This window comes from Bactrocera neohumeralis, chromosome 2 (genome assembly GCF_024586455.1).
Source record: "Bactrocera neohumeralis isolate Rockhampton chromosome 2, APGP_CSIRO_Bneo_wtdbg2-racon-allhic-juicebox.fasta_v2, whole genome shotgun sequence".
NCBI lineage: Eukaryota > Metazoa > Arthropoda > Insecta > Diptera > Tephritidae > Bactrocera > Bactrocera neohumeralis.
Window position 1 is genome coordinate 50,533,168 of NC_065919.1, and position 24,316 is coordinate 50,557,483.

Consider the following 24,316-nt stretch of genomic DNA (forward strand, 5'->3'; position numbering starts at 1 on the left):
TTACAGGTATTTCGATTTTGTGCGTTGCCTCAGAAAAGAAACTAGTTTCTGTAATTGCCATTGGGGCGCATTGATTTGAAATTCAGCAGCAGGCGAGCATTTATGGGCGTTATACAAGAGCGTACGCACATACATACTACGTATGTATTATACATATATACATATGTGTGTATGTATATATCTATTTAACTTTATTCACGTTCCTACTATGAAAAGTGACTTTAAATGCATTTCTTGCGAAAATTTCCAATAAAAATGCTACCGAATAAAAGTGTGTATGTGTGCAAAGAAATATATAAAAAATGCGTTTGTATATACATACATACAAGTGGTCAAATTATGTCGGCCAGTAAGTTTCCATTATGGGCGAGACTCCTACAACAGCAATTACGTCAATTGTGTGACCATTTTTGGAATAAGCCAAAATAAGTGAGCATTATGTCATAGGTATGCTCCAAAAAGATAAGCAAACGAAAAAATTATTTGTTTATATAAGTATGTACATATTTGAGGCTATGTGCAGACACGTTAGCAGCATAATAAGCAACTAATTAAATAACGGCTTTCATGTGATGACTATTTTATAAATTTAAAAGACAAATAAAATAATATACATATACACATATGCTTACATATGTATATTGGTTAGTCGAAAAAGTCTTTTCGTATTTTTAATCAAACTTCAACTTATTTTTTTTTTATTTATAATAATAAATAAATAAACGAATATGTACCATTTTGGTCGACCACTTTTTGCCTTTTTCCGCTAGAGACATTATTCCATCAGTGTTAAATACGAAACGCCTTATTTGACTACCCAATATACATCAAGTATATAATAAGTTCATTTGCACGCCACATAAATTGTGTATACATGAGCATGAGCATACATATCACTGCACTCCTGCCAATCCAGTTATACCTGTATGCCTTCATTTCTCTGTTCTGATGCCTTTTCTCCTTTGCGCGTGTCCTTTTGACATGAATTCTCAACCACTTTGTGTGCGGATCTTCTTAAGAACTTTGATTTGAGCGTTGGAAAGCATACTTACCTGGCGTAGAGGTTAACCGTGATCATGAAGGCGGTTCCTCCGGAGCGAGACCTTGTCATTGCACTACGATGAGGTTGACCTCTGCGATTATTCCTAATGTGAATAGCTCGTGCGTGTAATTTTTGGTAGCCGGGAATGGCGTACGCGCCGTCCCGACATATTGAATACATATAGTGCATGTTATAAGTAGAAATATATATGTACATATAATTTTTTTCTAAACGGTTACCTTGAAAAACCAATTTTGTACCTCAATGCAGGGGTCGATTTAATAATTCGTCCAAGGAAGACTACAGATGCTCGATCATCTGATCTACAAGATTATTTTTTAACAATCGAACCAGATTAGCGAGGCGTCAAGGCGAATTGCCCAACTAACGGAATTACTTCCTTTAAGAAGGCAGGGCTCAGATCGCGTTGTTTGATTATAAACAAGCTTCAATTCGTATTTACGGTTATTTATTTATTGTACAGAAAAAAATATTTTTAAAGAAGATCTTTATCTTGATTTTGATTTTATAGATCAGTTTGTATGACAGCTGTATCCTATAGTGGCTTCATATTGGCGGTTTCGACAAATGAACAGCTCTTTGGGGTGAAAAGAAATTTCAAATCGATAACTCAAAAACTAAGGGAAGAGTTTGCGTATTTTGCGGACATGACTAAGTCCACTCAGCTTGTCACGTTGAACATTTATACCATATATAATTTACGTTGGGTATCTAACGTTTCCCCCCTGCATGTTACAAATTTCGTGGCAAACTTTGATATTCCCTATATAGGGTACACCAAAGAAGTCATCGATTAGCTAGAATTACTTCGAGGTCCATAATTTTTTTCATTACTGATCCATTAAGGGAGTATTCTGGTCTAAAAGCATGAAATTCAGGTAATTTTTAAAGTGGCGTAAAAAAAGGCAATTAATATTTTTATTATCCATTTTTGTATTAGTTATTTGTTAATTTTAGAAGAGTACAGAAAAAAATTAAAAACTAAAAAAAGTAAAAAATTTCAAAAATTATGAACTGACGAAGTGGGGGGTCTCAAAAAATTTCCACGGTACCATACCCATGATTTCAACCCTCCTAGTTATCTGAAACCAAAAAAAAAAGATTATTAATCTAGAATAATGTCGCAATGGCCGGAACTACGGAAAAGTGGGAAAAATTTTTTTTACAAAATGGTGACTGCCTGAAAAAAAAAGTTTTTTTTTGGATCACTTTTTCTGACTATTTGGAATTTTTTAAAAATAATAAAAATACAAATTTGGGGATGGGGCTAGTTCCAACCATAGACAAGCCTATAAAGAAGACTCTATAAAAATTTCAAGTAAATCGGTCCAGTAGAACCTGAGAAATCGTGGATATCGTTCCGAAAAAGTCAGTTTTGAGAAAAACGCGTTTAAAGTTTCGCGTAAAGTCTTTTGTTCGATTAGTTCCGGCCGAACCAGTTTGGATGCCGGGTCAGAAAAATGCCTATATATCCGAAAATAATTCGAATTTTGAAAAATCCTCTCGTACACATATTCTTGAATAGTTAAACTTTGAAAATATAAAAAAAAATCGATTTTTTTAAATTTCTAGACCAGAATACCTACCCCCTTAACAGAAATTAATGTTGACTTTATGACCTTTTATAACAAAATTTCGTTTTATCAAAACAATCGAGAAATATTATGGTATCGGACATTATCTTTCATGATAACTAGTACTCGGAAAGAGTAAACCTTTACCAACAAAGACTGCGCAGATCGACGTATCAGGCTTCAATGGATTTTCTTTAATCGACTATGAGGATAGTTTCGAGTATTTTGAAGACATTAAGGAAAAACGGGTTTTAAAGCATTTTGTTTTTAAAGAGGTATTTTATTAAGTAATTTAAAAAAAATGTACAATTCATTTTGAACAAATTTGGATTCCCGGATTCCTGGAGGATCTCCGAAAATGGGTGACTGGCGGTGTGCAAGATTTTCCTGCTTAAAATTATTTTAAATCCACAAAGCAAAACAATTTATCATTATTATAGATGTTTACGGGTAATGTCCGAAGGATTAGTCAAAATCGTGATTTTTGACAAAGTTATCAAAAAAGTAGTTTTTTCGGAGAAATTTTTCTCACCGCCTCTTAAACTTCGTTCCGAGAAAAATCCGTATACAATTTTGCACTGAGTTAAAAAATTCTTACAAAACAGTACATATCGCCGAAACTGAAAATATAATGTGATATATTTCGAGGCTCCTCACTTAAAAAAAAAAAATACAGAAACTTTAAATTTAATGGGGAATGTTTATTATCATTCGAAAGAACATTCTTTGACATTTATTTTTTAAAGATTATCTTTTTCAAATGTTGGCCGCGGCTAAGTTTCGGATGGTTCATCCGTTTAGTCCAAGTTTCGATGACTCGTTCGAGCATTTCGACTGGTAACTGGCGAATAACTCGCGCGATGTTTTGCTCCAGGGCCTGAATCGAAGCGAGATTGTCCGCATAGACTTTAAACTTTACATATCTCCACTAGAAAAAGTCTAACGGCATGATATCACACGATCTTGGTGGCCAATCGACCGGCTCAAATCGTGCAACTATTTACTCACCGCAGTGTTTTCTCAATAAATCCACTGATTGATGCGATGCGTGGAAAGCACCAATAAGTCGCTTATCATGGCACGATCGCCATTGACGGTTACATTCTCATCGGCATCATTTTTGAGAAAATATGTAACGATGATTCCACCGGCCTAAAAGCTACACTAAACCTTTTTTTTGGGAAGAAATGGCAGCTCTTGAATCGCTTCAAGTTGCCCTTCAGCCCAAATGCGACAATTTTGCTTGTTTACATACCCATTGAGCCAGAAATGAGCCTAATCGCTGAACAAAATTTGGCTCGAACACGTCGGATCTTCTTGGAAATGCACCAAGTCGTTCCATGCGTCTGTCCGAGCTGTGGCGAACAGCCCCGAATAGACTCTCCACGGTTTTCGTGTATACTCTCAGCAACGGCTGCTATATTTTCTTCACTGCGTGCTGGCGGTGATCTACTTGGTCGAATTTTATCCAATAATGAATGCTGGATCTCAAGATGGGTGATAGTGTTGCGAATAGTACGCTCAGTAGGCCGATTTTGTTGACCATAAGTTGAGCGAAGCGCGCGAAACACATTCTTTACAGAAGGTAAGTGTCGAAAGGAAATTGAACGATTTGTGAACGTTGTTCAGGTCTTAAGTGACTACTTAAATAAAACTTCAAAAGTCTCCTTTTAATTTTTGTTATTGTTATTGATTTTTAGTTTTTCTATTTATAGTATCGACTAATTATTATTACCGCCCTTCCATTGTTTCAAAATTATAGTTATGATAAAAATTTGTCAACGCTCAAGCGCTATTAATTTTGATTAGTGGAATATGATAAAACCTCCTACTGCCTCACATCCTCGTTTCAACCACATGCCTGCACCCACCCACGGTAACCGTAAATGATTATTATTACATGATTACAATAATAAAATAAAGTTCCTTCCTAACGCATTTCGGTAACATAATCCAATTGCGCCGTTCCGGCGATAAAGTACAAAGTACTCGCAACTAATACTTATTCACACGAGCACACGCACACACACACACACCAATACAGAAGCATACATTCGAGCAGCTTATGAATATTTTCGACTTACGGAGAGCGGCATGGCGAGTGTTACAAACTGTGGGCGTGTCATGTGATAGGAAAACAAGGCGCAACTGTCCGCCCCACAATTCCAGGCGCCCTGTGTTCCCGGCTCTGAGGCAGATTGCAGCCTGCAACAAATGTATCGCTTTTCGTGTTGGCGCCGCTAATCCAGCGCAGATTGCCGAACAATTTGCTGCGATTAAATTAGCCAGAACATGCACACCCACACACGCATACAACTAAACACTGACGCGCAGTTTGAGCGCTGAGTATGAGGGGGCAGCGGCAAAGCTTCATATCTGCAAATAAACAAACAAAGCATATTTGTCGAATTCTCAATGACGTTGTCGTGCGTTGAATGACGTCTCCGTGTGCGCGCGTGTGTATGTGTTGGTGTGTGCGTGCTTGCAGCGCGTCGAATCGCTGTGGGTTGTGCAAAATGCGCGCGGGTGTATTACAGCCTTCCATGCCATGCCGGCGATTGCGGGTGTTGTCGTCGCACAGCTGGAGCCCTGCCGCTTCACATGCTTGCGGTTAGCGAAACTACCCCTGCGGTGCAAAGTCAAAAGTAATAAACATTAATAGAACACTCTGCACTGATGACGCGCGCGCGCGCTTCTGTGTGCATGTGTATGTGCGCGCTTACTGGCCACCGACACGCCACTTGGCTCAATTTCCGTTTCATATTCACAGGTTGTTGCTATTCATCCCCAAAGCTTCGAATGCGTCTGGTGGCGTGCGGCGTTCGCGCTCGTATATTAAAGTGCGCTTCCGCAACCGCCCGCCGCCCCTCATCGTACGATATGTATGTGTACATTATCAGCGCCTTCGGAGTTTTGTTGTCGTGCGGCACTTGCAACACATTCTTGTTGTGCGTGTGTGTGGGATTCTCTTAAATGCTGCCCCGCGGCTAATGCTTTGCTCGGCTAGTTTGGCTCGTGTTGGTTGCGCTGTTGCGTCAGCAAGTCCGTTGAATCGAAATAAATATGACTTCTGTTGATTACCGCCCGTGCAAGATTTGCAGCTTTTCTTATTTGCACTTGCAATCTTTCGGTCTTCAGCGTGGCTTCGCTAAAAATATATATTGCGCTTTGTTGTAGTTGTAGCTTTAAGTGCTTAACTGCTTATTGGAAGGCCATATGAATGTCTGAAAGCAATGTGGACAGTTTTTAGGTTAGGTATTGTGACGATATACATAGGTATTTGGCAGCCCTAGCGTGCAATCTGGCAAATCACAACTTTATCGTAAAGTTCGACATTTTTTATGGTATACATGCTCGGAATGTTTTGATATATGAGCGCTATTTGTGTTGTTTACAGTAACTTAAAATATTCTGCCCTGCCAAAAAATTGAAATAAATGGCAAATATTTTTGCGCGATTTGTTTTTACAACTTTCCAAGGGGTTAACTCAGCCAGTGAATACATGAACTTAACTGAATTTTTGGGATCCAGCTCTATCAAGGACCAGTGTTTATCGGTGTTATGGGGAATCAAATTGAGGTCGTAGATCGCTCCAAGACGAGACGACTGAAGTCCAAAATCAGTTATTGTCCCGGAAACTATTGATGCTGGGCGCAAACCGATATTGTAACATCGTCATGTGACCTATTGTGAGTTTGAGATTTATAACTGAACATTTAACTGCAAAAAAAATTTGTTCACGTTGGATCGCACACAATATGTTAATCGCTTAAAAACAGGCTCTTGTCGATTGGTCGAGAGAAATGTTAAAAAAAAAATACGATGACAGTGCTTCGAAACATGCCTATGACAATATGACAGTGGGCTATTTGTTGATATAAAAGTCTGAGCCCGAAAGTAAACAGCAGTCTCCACAGCAGTCTCTGCTATATGATGGATGTTTCCAGATGAGCCGAAGCCAACAAAAGTTGTTCATGTGCGAAGCACCTTCAAGCAAATGGTGGCCTGTTTTTTTTGGGAAAACTGTACATGTTGCAATCATACCACTAGAACAACACAGAACAGTAAATTCTGAGTGGTGCCAGATGTCTTTGAAGAAGTCAGGAAAACTAATCGCCGACGACGGATTACTTTTCACCACGGGTATGCGAGCTCTTACACATCGATTTGATTAGTCAACCACCGTATAGTGCTGACTTGGCACCGAATAACTTCTCTTTATTGCCGTACGTAAACGAAGAGGTTAACGTTTTTCGACACCTGAAGAGGCGGTTGATGATTTCAGAAGGCATATTTTGGAGATATCTCAATCAGAGGAGGGAAAGTGCTTCGACTATTGGCTTTAACGCATACAAAAGGCATAGATCTTATAGAGAAGAACTCTATCTCCCGATGCCTATACTTTCGTGTTTATATATTAATAAGAAAGCTGCCATTCAATGGCTTTATTTTCGGATTTTTTTTTTCTATAACTTCGTACTTGGCAAAAGCTAAGTATAACTCAAGAACAGTTAAAATGATTATATGATCTTATGGTATTAGGGGATGCATAATTAAATTTAAAGTGTTTTGTTCGTTGTCAGTGTTTCAGATCCTGGATGTAGTACTTGTACATGGTCTATGACCTAACTTTAGTCGCACAATAATATACTTAATTATTAACTTATTAGTTGTTTTATTTTGATCGGAGTATTTGATGAAAATAATTGCTTGCAAATCCCAAAAAACACTGGCTAAAACCTTGCCGACCAGCTGCTGAGAATTTGAGCGCTTTGGAGGACTTTCACCGGCAGCAGTCTTTCAGCGAACTCCGGGTTTGATTCAGGTGTATAATGACGTTTCCTCGTTTCCTCTTTTGTCACAATTTTGCTCTTACGATGCTTGATCAGTGCCAGATTGTTCTTTGAAAATCGAACACGATTGCCTTTTCAATTGATATGCAAAAAACGTGAACCCTGACAGGTAAAAATTTGTGAGTGATATGATCTTCTAGTTCCTTTGAGATGCCAATACTGTTAACTAACAACTTCATTTAATTTTATGGTTAGGCAACAAAGTTTCAGATATCTCTATTATGTTTTCTGCCGTTATGGTCTTTCTGGCCAGGGTACATCTGAGCAGGAAACAATGTTTTATTGAAATTTATTTTTTTCGTTACAAACAAAAATAGCAGAAAATAGCAAATGACTCAAGAACTATTGACTGAAATGTGAAGAAACACATGTTACTGCACACGACAGTATTCTATTTAAAATTAGTACTACATGCTAATGATATATATTTTTAGTTTGCTGTGCGATCTCATCAACGGCTGAAGATTTTGCAGACCGAGGAGTAAAAAACTTTATTAAAAAATAAGTTTATTTTCATCTTCAGAATTTTTCTATTTATTTCATGCAAATAAATGAGGATCTGCAAGAAATAGCAACGACGTAAAGTAAAAATTAAATTATTTGCTCAACCTATATCTAAATAAAAGAAGAATACAAACAAAACATAACATTGAAAACAGTTTCTTACAAAACTCTTCCCGCTAAATGACAAATTTAGCATCAGCTTACAACAAAACTACAACAGAAATCTTTTCAAGCATTCAGGTAGGCACTTACTACCTGCTAACTACCTTCTTATGCTGTTGTTATCTTTTATCTTTCTCTTCATTGCTTTATTTGTGTTAATTTTAGCACATTTTGTGCAAGCAGAATTATTTTCAAGAATTCTCAACCACTTTGTGTGAGGATCTTCTTAAGAACTTTGATTTAAGCGATAGAAAGCATACTTACCTGGCGTAGAGGTTATCCGTGATCATGAAGGCGGTTCCTCCGGAGCGAGACCTAATCATTGCACTACGATGGGGTTGACCTCTGCGATTATTCCTAATGTGAATAACTCGTGCGTGTAATTTTTGGTAGCCGGGAATGGCGTACGCGCCGTCCCGACGTTTTTAAATACATTCATATACTACTGTGGGGGAAAAATATTGGTACTGTGCCAAATATCACATCAAAGTGGTCATTTGTGCTTGGTATACGCTTTGTCTTTCTGAAGTACATAAAGTGATTCGGCAAATTTTACGATGAGTGAAATTATTCGACAAAAAAGTTCCTTTAAATTTTGTGTGCGGAATCAGATTTCTGTTGCCGAGAAACGTTCGGAAGGTCGTAAAAGGTCTTCGCTGATAATTGTATGTCGCGAGCAAGTGTTTTTGATCAGTGAAAAGTATTTTGAAAGATCATTTGGACCCAAGAGTAAAAGCACGGTTGGCTCCAAAATCACCTTATTTTTTTGTAAAACAGCGTCGCTTCAACGTCTGTGAAACAATGCTTTTCGACTACCAGGATGTCATAAAACGTATTTACTATTGACGAGTCTTGGACCTATGCTTACGAGCCGGAAACAGACGATCAGTCAGCCGAATATCGTGGCAAAGGTGAGCCGAAGCCGAAGCCGAAAAAAACGTCAAAGTAGATCAAAAATCAAAGTTATGTTGAAAGTTTTCAACTGAAGGTCGAGACTATCGTGAAAAAAGTGTATCTACTAATTGCCGTTTTGTTATTCACCAAATCGTAATAATTAAAATTTTCTTCGAGACACTAAGATCGAAATTTGGAAGTACAAGGAGTTGTCAACCATAGAATTTTAGAAAAGCTGTGAATTTGTGTTTGAAATAATTTGGTAATGTCACTATCGTTCAACGGTTCTGGCTTTGGCCAAGATCTACAAGTATATAAGAATCCAAATTGCTCTTCTAATCAATCCTAATTTTCATTTCTTGTCGAAAACCAATGGTGTCGCAGACATCTATATTATATACATATATCTATATTTTTAATTATATCATCGTATGACGAGTTGAGTCGATTTAGCCGTTCGTCTGTCTGTATACACGCGAACTCGATCTTATACTTGTTGATTCAAATCAAGTCCTTATATAGAAAACCATTATTTTTATTTGACAAGATATCTTCACGTAACTCAGCATGTATTGTTGTCGAAGGCAACGGTGCAATCTGCAAAGAAATTGTTTAGATCGGACCACTATAGCATATAGACACCATACAAATTGACCGCTTAAAATCAAGTTCTTGTATGGAATACTTTGTATTGGTGATGTGTATTATCGAAGTTTACGATATTCTTGTTGTGGTTTTTTCGAGTTGAGACAACTGAGTATTTCTGTCACTAACTGCTAAAAGATGTTTTTGTAGCGCGAGGTATCTAATGGCTTTTTAGTGCCCAAATTAGAAGACTTGTATTTCAAAGGGCTTTGGTTTCATGAGGACGGTTTTTCAAAAAAGAAAAGCACTGACACAATCGATCTTTAATTTCGCAAAGTTCAGCAATCGTTATTTGTGTGAACTTTCGAAGTTAATTGGACATTTCCGAGCTGATAGTGCTTGAACTTTAAAGCTGAAAAAAGCGTCAGAAGTCATTACCAAGGCCTTAGAAAACTTGATTATAAAGGTGAGCGCCTAGGGATACAGCTTGAATGGAGTCGTGCTCCATAAGTAATCTCTAAAACTACTTACCATCTTCACAGGATCTCAACGCCGAAAAAGACAGCCTTTGGTTTGCTAAAATTAGTGTCATTACCGGTACCATAGAAGCGCCTGTCGTCGGGTGAAAACGGTACGCTTGGTATCTCCTCATACCTTTTTGCAAAGCCAATATTTTGGCCAACCAATTGAAAAAATTTTACTCCGCTATAAAATTGGATATGATTTTTAATATTCTTGCGTTTATTTCCACAAAATATAGTCTGTAATAATTTTAATTCCAACTAATACCTTGTTCGATGTAAGACAGCATTATCCTTAAAATACCAACACACACACACATGCACTCGCCACACATTGAACTAAAATATGTGGAAATTTATCACCACAGCTGACTTAACGCCTTTTCCTTGTACGCATTGGCACGCTCGTCCATTCACGCAATCATTTATTACAAATGACTTTTGACAATCGGAAAGTTTACGATTGCGCTGCGAGCTGGCTTTAAGCTCGCAATTCCCATTTAACGCGCAGACAGTATAAAAAATGAGAGTTCAAGATTTGGCAACGGTAAAAAGCAAATCGAAACAGCAACACACTTTAAGCGGTAAATCATATGGAAGTGTGGAAGTATGTGTGTATGTGTGTGTCTTATGAATAATATTGCTTTCACTTGTCCAGCATCCTTTCGGTGGGGCACTAACACACACCCACACACACAAACGCATATAAATACACATTTCCTCAGCGAAATCCGCCGACATATAACGAAAAATGCCGTTATTACATACATATGAACCACTATAACGGCGCTGTTGCGGATCCTTTCGCCGCAGCGGTTTGTCGCTTCGCCCTTTTCATGCAACGCTTCGGTTGCCACCTCATTTCCTTTCCACATCGTTACGCTCTTTACGTGCTTTGACACAATCGACAATTCTGCTTTCACTACCACATAGCTGTATATGTGTATGTGTGTGTGTGCGCTATTTTGGTTCGCTTCAGGTTAAAGTCATATCGTTAGCATTAACGCTTTTTGATTTTTATTGAGTCAGCTAAATTTTATTTGATTTACCCTCTACGGCATGCCTGTGCCACGGCGATATAAACGTACACCGTTATGTATATACATATGTATGTATATGTGAGTACACACACACACGCACACTCACATGACCTGCAAGAAAATTTCATCTGGGGGAGGAAGTGAGTTCGCCGACTTTATTAGATGAAAATGAAGTTGAGTTGAATTGAGTCGCAATTCAGTGCGCATCCTTGGAGTTCATAGCGCAGGCAAACAAATACATACACATACACATATATGTATGTATGTGTTTATTGTGCTCAGCTTTCAATGCCTACACTGTCTTATTGCTCTGCATTCAACCGGAAGCTATGAGTTTTTTACCGGCACTTTAGTTTTTCCTGCCTGACACATTGACTTCATCGGCTTCCGTGTGTGCGTCCAACCGAGCAGCCGTCCAACCCAACGCCCGAGCGGCGTTCCAGATGTGAATGATAAAATAAATTACTACGAGATTAGCGCGAATGTAATTATCATGTCTATTTGGGTGATGCGCGATAAGCAAATGCAGGGTTGTTAGTGTGTGATCGAGGTAAGGTGGAGTATGCGACGTCTGTAGATATCATAGCAGAGCTTAATATCAGCGTTGCTGAAATTTTTTAGCTCAAAATTAATGATGGCGCAAACTTTGAAAATTATGAAAAAAGTTACTTAAATTATTGGTATATAAATAAGTATGGAAATACTGTCAAATAAACAGTAATTATTGTTAAAAAAAAATTTCCTTTAGTCTCCCGACATTTTTGGGGTTTATAAATATTTAATGAATGTTCGATTGCATTTATGACTTCATTAAGAACCACACTCGTCGACTCTATAAGATATGCTTTATCCGGCTTAGATTAATCGTTTATAAATGCTTTGTGTGGCAGCTAAAAGGGTAGTTTGAGAATTCGGTGGCTTTCTGGATTATTTTTTTAATATTTAGCTGCTTTTTCAAGATTACTTTTTGCTGTAATATCTTCTCTTCTAAAATGCATCCGTGTTTGTTTCAGCGATTATCCTCTCATTAACCGCAAATCATATAACTGTGCGACCTTTTTTTAGATTATCTGGAGAAAATGTTGCCTCTATCATAATTGATGCTCCAGCTCAATTAAGGTTTCTTATTGTTCGAAGTAATCTATAGGCCAAAAAACAAAGTCCATAGTCAATAATCAAACAGTCGTTGTACTCGCGAGTTGGCTCCCACATCACTGTTGACAACAACCGGAATGTTTTACGTAGGTACCTGCTGACGTAAGCCTTACCCCACGGTACTCGTGCAACGAATCAAATCAATGCGTTGATCAGCGCCCCGAAAATGCCAGGCATTTTCAGTACCTACTAATTGGCAGTGTGGAATGGACATAATAATCATGTTGGTAGGGCCGTACTTTGGGTCCGGCACCCGGTCGCAATGCAACTCCACATTCGACTGACAAAGTCAGTTCTTCCCGCGATTTGGGTTTTAACCACAGCCACCACGAATCTCCACAAAGGGCCAAACCCAATGAGCAGACTGGAGCGAACTCCAGGGGCTACTGCTCCCCGTGGTACCAGGTTAAAGTCTTTGGTATTGACCTTGTAGCCGAAGCTACGACCAGTGGCCAGGATCTTAGTCGCCTCTTACGACAGGCATGCCTTACCGCGGGTATATTCGGTTTCCCCTCGAACCCGGAGGGGTCCCCCCGTACCCGCAGGGGTAACAGTCGTAACTTCGAAGTCGTAGATAATTTCGTCTATCTTGGAACCAGCATTAATATTTACAACAATGTCAGCCTGGAAATCCATCGCAGAATAACTCTTGCCAATAGGTGCTACTTTGGACTGAGCAGGCAATTGAGAAGTAAAGTCCGCTCTCGACGAACAAAGACCAAACTCTACCAGTCACTCATCATCCCCGTCCTGCTATATGGAGCAGAGCTATGAAAGAGGACAGCATCTGATGAGTCGGCGTTATGAGTTAATAAGAGAAAGGCTCTGTGGAAGATTTATGGTCATTTTCGAATTGGCAACGGCGAATACCGCTGTTGAAGGAACGATGAGCCGGACGAAATATACGACGACATTCACATAGTTTAGCAAATTAAGAAACAGCGGCTACGCTGGCTAGGTAATGTCGTCCGAATAAATGAAAACACTCCAGCTCTGAGCGTATTCCACACAGTACTCGCCAGTTGAAGCAGAAGAAAACCTCTACTTCGTTGTAAAGACCAGGTGGAGAAGGACCTGGCTACACTTGAAATCTCCAATTGACGCTAAACAGTGAAAAGTAAAACGACTGGCGCGCTGTTTTAAACTCGGCTATAACCGCGTAAGCCGTGTCTACGCCAATAAAGAAAAAGAATCCATTGGTTAGTCTGGTAGGTTCGTGAGCCACTCATATGGTTTTGCCTTTTAAATATAGAAGCAAAATGTAACGGTTCCTTTATAAGCCGATTCTTTGCTACAATACTATGGAACTTAGCGACGACTTCTGTCTATATTTTCATAACCAGAAAGCTTCTAATAACAACTAGTACCTGTTCAGAGGAGCTCGAAAACTTGTGTTACCCTCTATTTGCTATACAATATAAAGCCACACACCGCAAATGGGTGGAAATATTTGGTCAAACCTCCAGCGAGGAGATTGTTTTGGGTGTCTACAAGCTTTATCTTTATTTGTCAAACTGTTTTCTGGCCTTGGCAAGAATAAAACTTGATGAAAATTACACAATTAAAAATTTCCATCAAAGGTTACATGTTTTCAAAATTGTTACCTATGCCTATTTTTGAAATAAAAAGTAACTAACTTTTTTTACGGACCTCATAGTATGTACATTTGTAGACACAGAATTCCAAATAAAGAAATAGTACGATGACATTTCTTGCTTCACATGCAATTCTATTTTCGTGACATATTTTTCTTCGGTTGCTTTAATACCTTTTCTTTCTCCCATTCAGGTTGCCTCCTCCACCTCACTTATTTCCCAGCCGATTTATGTTTTTTTTTTGCATCAAGCAACAGCTTCTTTCATTCATTCAATTTTCGCTTCATTTAGATTAATATCATCATGGCCAAACCTAATCAACATGTGCGCCGTGCTCTCGCAAAGTGATGAGGGAGTCTTCGAACGCAAACAACATTTTTGGTATTGGCAAAACAATTGGTACTGAATCGAAGATGAAAGCACTAAATAAGATTAAGTGATTAGGAAGACAATGAGACAACGAGAAAGTGGGGATTTTTTTGAGAATTTCGGAAGGGGATTTGTCAACTCATTCGGGGGATGAATTCGTTCTTTATTGTTAACTTTATACTCACATTATATAATAAAATATAATAAATACTGCGGAATAGTTGCGAATGTTGGAAAAGGCTTACGGTGAGTCAGTTTAATTAAAAATACAATCCTACGTGTGGTACAAAGCCTTCAAAGACGCTCGAGAGATCGTTGAAGACATCCTTCATTCTGGACGACCCACGACCTCTTCAACTGATGAAAATATTTAAAAAAGTGAAGGGTATGGTGCTTGAAAATCGTCAAACATGTGTTAGAAAGATGGCAAGAAAGCTCTACAGCTCTCGCAAATCCGTTCAAATGTTTTGGGTATGAAACGTGAGCAAAAGCTCGACTCGTCTCGATAAAGCTAAATTTTTTTTTTAAAGATCACCGAAAACAGGTCTCTTTGGTCCGAAAACGCAAAGAATATCAGATCAACTGCAGTATTCACCAGATTTGGCTCCGTGTGATTTTTTTCTTGTTCTCCAAACTGAAATTGCCGCCATGTGGAGTTCGTTTTCAGTCGATCGAAGAGATAAAACAAAATTTTTCTGAAGAAGATGAAGGCCATCCCTAAAAGTGCTTTTGAAAAGTGTTTCGAGGACTTGAAGAATCGTTATCAGATGTACATATATTACATCTGGTGGGGACTACTTTGAAGGGGACAATATAAATATTTGTGAAAAATTTAATATTTTGCGTTCTTTTTACAATTTCCGGTAACCATTTTAAAAAGCATGACTTCATTAAGAGTTAGTGGAGCTTCCAGAGTCGGGACTTTGTCACTTAAGCATTCAAAAATTTAAGATTCCAATATATCTCTAGTGGTTCTCTTAATTACGAGACGTTATCATTGTTCCATAATAGAGAACATTAGTACAACTTAAGGCTTATTGAACCATTATTTCTACTCTGAACAAGATTATGACCAGTATATAATATAAAGTCTTCATCAAGACCCTTCACTTTAACTGGCAGGTTGAATTGAATATTATTTCATCCTACAAATATATAGATCTTCTAGCGTGATTCCTTTGTATTAAACTTTCACGAGTCAATAACGATTATATTGGGGCATAAATATATTTACTAGAATTAATATATACAAGGCTGATACTAAATCTTGTTCGTGGTCACTACAGTCTTTTGAATAATACACTAAAATTTATAAGAAGATGCATGACAGACAGTTCTGTATTTCATATATTAACCGTGTATACAGCACAATAAGAATAGATACTAACAAAACAAAAAATAAAAAATATTCTTACAACAACCACAATGTAGCATGCTAAGCGGCATAGGCAGATAGGCGATTTTTTATCTGCCTAGACTGCAGAGCTGGCTGCCTATGAGGGTATGATCAACTTTTTGGTTTCCTTTTCCTCCTTTTGTCCTTTTAATTAACTCTCATGGATTTTGTGTGTGCCAACATTATTTTCTGAAATTCTCAACCACTTTTTGTGAGAATCTTCTTATGCCGTTCCCACGACAATCGGGTTAAGGACTATCAACCCGGCAGAATTTTGCCGTTATAACAACAACAACAACAACATGATCTGCTTAAGAACTTTGATTTAAGCGATATAAAGCATACTTACCGGGCGTAGAGGTTAACCGTGATCATGAAGGCGGTTACTCCGGAGCGAGACCTTGTCATTGCACTACGATGGGGTTCACCCTGCTGTTATTCCTAATGTGAATAGTTCATACGTGTAATTTGTGGTAGCTGGGAATAACGTACGCGCCGTCCCGACGTTTTTAAATACATTCAGAGATTAATATACAAAGAATATGAGTCGTGGTCAACGCCACTGTAGAGACGGGCATATGAGCGTAGAACTGTTGATAAAAAAATTTACCGCCGTTTATACATTAGTATGTGTAGAATGGAAAACGAATAAAGAAAATATAAATGGAGACCTTGATCAGCATGAAGAGCTGAGTTGAAGATTTAGCTTCCATAAAAACTGAATGCTCGGCGCTATTAAGTTTTTGTACGAAAAACTTTGTTATTTGAAGAGATAACTTCATAAAATTTGTCATGAGTTATTATTCAAAACAAAGGTATAATATCTGAAGAAATTATTCAGTTCGGTTTACTCTAGCATATAACTGACATACAAACTGACCAATCAAAAACAAGTTCTTATATGGAAAGTAGCCGAACTTAACTTTTTATTTTCTTTTGTTTGTTTTTTATTAAAAAAATATATTTTTGTTTTCATTTTTAATAAAAAAATTGTTTTGTTTGTTTTTAATATTTTTTTTTTATTAAAATTTATGTGTTATCATTTATATTATTTCGTTTTTAATAAAAAATTGTTTTTGTTTGTTTTTAATAATTTTTGTATTAAAAAATTTAAAAGTTTTTATGTATGTATGTATGTAACTATGTATTTAAGTAATTTTTTTTATTTTTGTGTTTTGTTTTAAATTTTTTTGTTTGTTTTCTTTAATCTTTTTTTTTTAATTTTATCATTATCCGTCCTGGATTCTTAATTTATTTTATTTTTTATATTTAACCTCAAACAAGCACTTCCTCTCACTCCTTTGTATCACTTTCTTTAATGCACTTCCAAAAGTCAGTTTGTTTGATATGAAAGAACTCAATTATTTTTCCATCCATCAAAGCCTACCACTTACACACAAACATACTTATGTACATATATACATATTTTATGCGAATCACTGTTAAATCAACAGAGTAGCATGAAAATACCGATTTAATGTCTACATTTGCTGGAGTATAATCAAATAGTAGCACAAGTGCAAATACACACACACACACACACACACATACTAACAGACGCACTTCCAGCCATACTTACATTGTATAAAAAGGGGAAGTTGAAGTTAAACAAACAACCAACCAAGTAGCAAAACGACAACGATTTGTGCTGAAGGCGCACCAAACCAACAACAATAAGACAACAAAAACAAAAATCCGTACATAACCAATCCATAGAGTGATTGCAACGTTTTAGCAGATAACTTGTATCTCAATACTCATTTGCGCATTTACATACATACACATATACAAACAAACTTTTATACATATACATAGATATGTATATATGTATACTTAATAGAGCGTGTGTAAATATATGAGATAGTCGTGAAAGCCCAAAATCCACCCTCTTCCGCTGGCGCTGAAGCCTATTGAGCACGAACGACACACACACACACATACATGAAGGCTTATAAGCAACTATGAAGTTATAAAAAGTGAAAAGCTGGCAGCCGTAGAAGGGTAAAAAGCTTCAATGCTGCGACGTGGCAGAGCGACGGCTACAACAATGAGGCTGTTGAAGGATAACGGCAAAACCATGGTTACCGGTAAATTATGTGAGATTATATTGTCTCCACGGGGATTATTAGCGAATATCATAAGCTGATAATGCGATTAATTGAATGCGAGAGAAAAAGTGGAGTGCAATATCGTGGAAGGGGATAGAAGAAACCAGTACAAAGACTGCAGATTTTAAAGAGAATTTTCAAAATTTTATGCAGCAAGCGAAGTATAGAAGCGGTATGATTGTTAGCACCGTGTTACGCCTAAAAGTATGCTTTTGAGATATTTCTAACTTTTAATAAAAGCTTGTAAGCTAAAGCCGCATCCAAATTATTTCGTGAATGTAAACAAAAATCAATTGCGCTGTTATAGCGACTATGGATGGAAACGAAAGTTTGATGCATTTGATATTTAATACCGTTACACGGCTGCGCTGTGCGCTGGTGCAGTTTTAGGAAAATTCATTGTTTAGAAGCAAGTATATCGTTTTTTTTTGTCTGGCAGGGAGGTATTAGCAGGAAAAAAATAAAAACTAAAAAGCAAAGATAAAAAGTTTTTAAAATTAAAAAAAAAAAAAAAATTATTGACTGAAATTATTTAATTCGATAAAAAATTCTTTATATGTATATGATTCATTTTTGTCCCGGACCCAATTCGTTGCTGCGAGAGATGGCAACTTGTTTGCTCTCTCAAGCCTCCACCATCCTCAATTCTCGCCACCTAACACCGTTGAGCCAGAACCCCAACGATGGCAAGGCGCTAACCCCAGCGTATCTACTAATAGGGTGCTCTCTGCGAGCATTACCGCCAGAGCAAGTGTCAGTGGACCCCATTCATTGCTGCGGCAACTTTCATACCTTCTATTGCCAAAATTGCAACCGAAAAATGTTTTAAAGAAATTAAATATTTTATACGAGAATACTATACTTTCTTATTGTTATTTATTAAAAACACAAGTCTACGAGTGGTATGAAGTTTAAAGACGGCCGAGAGATCGCTGAAGACATGCTTCGTCATGGACGTACGAGACATCTTCAACTGATGAAAATATTAAAAAAGTGAAGGATAGAAGAGAGCTCGCCATCACTCTCAAGTAGTCGTGTGACTTTTTCTTTTTCCCTGAAACTGAAATTGTCGCTCTGTGGAACCCGTTACAGTCGATCGATGATATAAGACAAAATTCGCTGAAGAAGCTGAAGGCCATCCAAAAAGTGCTTATGTTAAGTGTTTTGAGAACTGAAAAAAATCATAGGGATAAATATGTATAAAATAAATTTTTTAAATCTATTATTTATTAAAATGTATTAATTTATTTTATAAATTTATTAAAAAATATTTATAAACATATGTACACGCCACATAAATTATGTATAAATGAGTATGCTTACGGCAATTAGAAAACCTATGTACATACATATATGTCACTACACTCCTGTCAATTCAGGTATACCTGCATGCCTTCATTTCTCTAATCTGAATGCCTTTTCTCCTTTGCGCGTATCCTTTTGCCATGAATTCTCAACCACTTTGTGTGATGATCGTCTTAAGAACTTTGATTTGAGCGATAGAAAGCATACTTACCTGGCGTAGAGGTTATCCGTGATCATGAAGGCGGTTCCTCCGAAGCGAGACCTGATCATTGCACTTCGATTGGGTTGACCTTTGCGATTATTCCTAATGTGAATAACTCGTGCGTGTAATTTTTGGTAGCCGGGAATGGCGTACGCGCCGTCCCGACGTAATTGAATACATACCGTAAATCTTTGTTACTGAGTCCAGCGAAAGTGACGGTCTTATCTTGACGATGTTAACTCTACTTAGAATGGGAATAGAAAGACCCTCATCCTTTTGTAGAACAATCACAACCAATTTCTCTAAATAAAAGGGAACGAAATCCAAACTTCGACTATTTTACACCTGATTTAATATCAATCTTTTAACCGATTGATTATTCACTTCCAAGTAGACCTTAGCTTTTCCAATAGACATGGAAAAGTTCTGATAATCCAGCAAATACCGTGAAGGTAATTCGAAGCAACAATATTATAGTTTCAGATTGCTATTATTAATATCTCGTTTTGGTTTTTGTTAATTCATGCAATCCACTTGGATAACTGTAGATTTCGTAGTTAAATAATGATGCAATACTTCCTCTAATGTTACATAAAATTTCGGGCTTATTCCGAATGAAATCTGAATGTCTCCAAATACTATTCCAGGCTGCACTTCTTGAGTGAGAACAATTTTATACGGTTGCAAGCCCAAAACCTTTTTCAAAATCTGCCAGCTTGTGGTTTGAGACAGTCCCAATTCTTGAGAACGCATTGGAATCGACAAATTGCTGCCTCAAGCAACACTTGAAAGAAAATGTACGCACGAAATGTTTAACAATTCGACGAATAGCGAGCACAGGTGGACGATTAAGACTATAAAATGGCAAACGCGCACGAAAAGTTGCAATGGGACAATGATTATTTTGATAATAAAAGTTATTTTGATAATAATAAATTTGTAAACGTTATTCCTGCGAAACGAAGAACTCCTGTGTTCGAACTTTATAAATTAGCAAAACGCTTAGTGGCCAATACATATTTGCTCAGGCGTTTAATTTCCATTCCCGCCAGTTTTGTGGGGTGTCTGATGGTTTGCGCTCCCAAGTGTTTAAACCTTGACCTCCCAAACAAGGGACATGTTTTCACCTCGTCTTCTGCCATATAGCTTCTGTAGATGGAGTCTGGTAAGATTCCTATCCTTATAGCATGGACGCCAATAAGGCAATGGCATGTTAAAACGCCCACAAAACACACGAAAGGACTCGATGCTATTAATAAAAAGGTTAAACACTTCTTCACCAACCCTGAACGCACTCTTAATGAGTTTTAGGCTAGTATCGCCGCAATGCTATCTGAGTGAATGGTCACTTCTTTGAAGGAGGCTGCACTCCGAAGCAGTAAAACTCGACTCGCCTTGGAAAACACTGTAATCGTCAGGAAGTCTGCGGCTGGTGTTTATAGAGAGCTTCTGACGGTTAACTATCCATCCCATCCGCAAAAAAGCTCACTGCTCCTATCCTTCAACGGCTTCTTCCCACCCACAACTCTCTCGCCGGTATATGGGCAGAGAAGACAATTGCCGCCAAGGTTCGGTTTGGCGACTCCATGACCCAAGTGATCCGGTATAAAGTCAAAGAGTGTATGAGAATTTCCGAGTGTTCACAATGTGTTCATTTGGGAACACAGATTCTCTGCGTCTGATAGATGACGATGTCTACGGTTCACCATGTTCAAAATGGCGTTAATTGTCATGGTTGGAGTGGGACCTTAGTGCGCCACACATGCTGATGAGCGCCACCGGTTGAACGCTCTCGAGTTTCTTAGCAAGTTTGGTCTTTTCTAGAGCCCTCCGCCACATAAAGACTCCATAGAACATACTTGATTATGGTGTCGTAGAGCTAGAGGACCACTTTCGGTAATAGCCTTGACAGACGGCAGCGTTAATCCGGATTAACTGCGCACTTAATCAGATCCAAATTTGTAGGTGACATACGGCAGCTATGCGAGTTTGAAACTCTCATAAACAGCTCATTGTCCTTTTTATAATATTTTCAATGAAAATTGATAGAAGATAAACATTACGGTTGTTAGCCGACCAATTTTTACCAAACCATTTTTTATTACAAAAGCATATCAACACATTATTTTTAAAACTGCATCATAATATAGAAGTTTTATTGATATTATATTGAGAATTTGATAAACAGCTGTCAGGGTTGCTTGTATTTTATTCACAATAGATGAAAATTGGCCATTTTTAACAATGTTGCCAACGAAAATCTCACAAACTCCCTAAAATTTTGAGAGTTATTTTTGGATTCAGCAACGGAGTTAGCTGTGGTAACTACTGAATTAGTCCCGAAAAATGCAATTAATCTGGTTTAACGCTGCCGCCTGTCAATGCTATAAGAGACCCCACCTTTTGCCAATGACTCCTTTACAGCAGTATAAGGCAATCGATGCCTTTTTTTTTGCTCTCTCTTCGATATGCGACTTCAATGAAAGCTTCCTATCCAGGACATGTCCTACATATTTCACTGTATCCGCCGTTTGCAGACGGACGCGTCCCATTTGCGGCAGCGGTGCTACCTTTTAAAAATGCGAAAATCTAGCACTTAGTTATTCTCATGTGCTTTACACAGTGTTTAAGATAGAATTTAAATTTAATGGAAGAGTTAGGAAATACCTCAGAGTAAGAAAGTTCCACTTAACCATTAAACGAAGCATTTACCTCTTATTTTATCGATTGAACAACTCAAAAAAATTTACAAACAAACTAAAATGCATGGTCTCTAATAGAATCCAGTGCTAACAGCAATGCATTCGGAGCACTAGCTCAACCCCCAAAAGGAAACCGAAATTGATCACCCGTCAAAGTTGGCGGTGTCTTTTCACATCATTGTTGTCATGTATTTATATGTATATACAAGTATTTTTTATGTACGTATGTTTGTATGTTTGTATGTATGTGTTTATATATACAGTGTCTTTAAATCTTCAATGCTCGTTCTCATCATTGTCATCACTACGCTTGTTGTTATGGTTGTACGCTTTATTACTATTGCTTTTTATGCCCCCCCCCCACATTGCTTCACTGCTATTGCTGTTGTTATTATAGCTTTTGCTACTCTTAATAACGCGCACACTTGTTTGTGCTCATGTTGCGCTGGATAAATATCCTCGAGCACGAACGGCACGTACAGACACGTGTGTTGCCATCATATGCGTGTCCGTCCGCACAAATCGAAACAGGCCTCGAAGTGGTTGAGCGCGAGTATGGGCTTGGAGTAGGGGGAGCAGAGAGTGCGTTGCATGCAGTGAATGTGGTGAAGTGAAATGAAAGAAGGAAAGCGTCAACCGAACGACGAACCAAACTGAATCAACTCAATTGAGGCTGCGACACAGTGAGATTAATGTACGCATTAGTAGATTTAATGCATATTATAGCTATCGTCGTCCATGGAGGCAGTGCAAAATACACACACACACACACACATTAACATCTCTATATACTTTATTATTATTTTTGCTTTTAATAGATGTGTGTGTGTGTGCGTGTGTTTTTTGCGAAATCGTAGGCTTGCTAGACACCGGTAAAAGCAACAGCGCACTCACCACAACAACCGTTATGTGAAAGCTTCTCGGCTTCACGGCGATTGAGACATTATTTGGGGAATACCTCAACGTCGGCATTGTGTGCAGCATCAGCACTTTGGCAGCGCCTGTTGACGGTGTTGTGCCTCATGCCACTTCGGCCGGTATCGTCAAGTTTCGCTAACCGTATAACGGTATACCATCATTACCATTACCATTACCAGCGACAGTGGCGCACAACTACATATGTATGTATGTATACACGAAAGCAAATTCGCACGTATGCATGTGGCTATATATGTAATTGTGTGTGTGTGTATATGTGTGTGGGTGGGCAATGCTTGAGTCGTATCGAATCGAAACATGCTCGTACAAATAATGCGAAACATTTGCAATTCTTAAAAGCTGCTCTTATTGTATTCATATTTTGTTACGGTTGTTATTTTACTTTACTTTAAAGTAGTTCTTGATGCCCATTTCAAATGCACGAACACACTCACGTGCATAAATGCGAACATAAACGAACATATATACATACATATGTATATAAATATTTATTACACATATATATAAACCGTTGTTTGAAGCTTTTACGTATAGAACTTCAGCCACATGTCGCTTAGCAGTCTTTTCAATGAATGCCTGCTGTTTTTAAATATTTTCTGTGCCTTGGGTTTTCAATGTTCTGACAATCTTCCGAAAGCTTTAAGCTTCCCTACAACTTATTTTTCAGATATTTAAAGCGAGATTAGTCCCTTAAACTTTAACTCTAGCTATAATAAAATCTCGTTCTTATTAACACTGTAATAACTGTTCCTTGCTTCTCCACCTGTTTTATACCATCCAAGCAAATTTAACCCGTACTGACAAAAAAAATTAAATTTTTATGCATTTTATTACAAATCTATATTATGGTAAACAAACTAGACTCCTTTTGAGCTAAAACAAGCTGTCACAACGCTTAATCCAATTTTCTCAGCGTTTGTCATAAGCCTCGGCTGGGATGGCCTTCAGTTTTTTTATACTCTCGCAATAAAGTTGCTAAGGAGAGTATTATAGTTTTGTTCACATAACGGTTGTTTGTAAGTCCTAAAACTAAAAGAGTCAGATATAGGGTTATATATACCAAAGTGATCAGGGTGACGAGTAGAGTTGAAATCCGGATGTCTGTCTGTCCGTCCGTCCGTGCAAGCTGTAACTTGAGTAAAAATTGAGATATCATGATGAAACTTGGTATACGTATTTCTTGGCTCCATAAGAAAGTTAAGTTCGAAGATGGGCAAAATCGGCTTACTGCCACGCCCACAATATGGCGGAAACCGAAAACCTATAAAGTGAAATTTGGCACAAAGGATCGCATTAGGGAGGGGACGTAATTTTTTTGGAAAAGTGGGCGTGGCCCCGCCCCTACTAAG

The 24,316-nt window shown here is 37.9% G+C and overlaps 1 protein-coding gene, 1 long non-coding RNA gene and 4 other non-coding genes across 6 annotated transcripts in view; all 6 read left to right on the forward strand.

Moving 5' to 3' along the window:
• Nucleotides 1–24,316, forward strand: part of LOC126754187 (protein Skeletor, isoforms B/C) — a 90,374-nt gene that overhangs the window by 18,221 nt on the left and 47,837 nt on the right. The gene's annotated exons all lie outside the window — the stretch shown is intronic.
• Nucleotides 1,026–16,225, forward strand: LOC126754197 (uncharacterized). Its single transcript, XR_007666269.1, has 2 exons — nt 1,026–1,063; nt 16,072–16,225. It is a non-coding gene; the product is annotated as an uncharacterized LOC126754197 (long non-coding RNA).
• LOC126751817 (U1 spliceosomal RNA) lies at nt 1,045–1,209 on the forward strand. The gene has a single exon (XR_007665930.1). It is a non-coding gene; the product is annotated as a U1 spliceosomal RNA (small nuclear RNA).
• LOC126751819 (U1 spliceosomal RNA) lies at nt 8,413–8,577 on the forward strand. Its single transcript, XR_007665932.1, has one exon. It is a non-coding gene; the product is annotated as a U1 spliceosomal RNA (small nuclear RNA).
• On the forward strand, nt 16,053–16,216 carry LOC126751820 (U1 spliceosomal RNA). Its single transcript, XR_007665933.1, has one exon. It is a non-coding gene; the product is annotated as a U1 spliceosomal RNA (small nuclear RNA).
• Nucleotides 19,328–19,492, forward strand: LOC126751827 (U1 spliceosomal RNA). Its single transcript, XR_007665934.1, has one exon. It is a non-coding gene; the product is annotated as a U1 spliceosomal RNA (small nuclear RNA).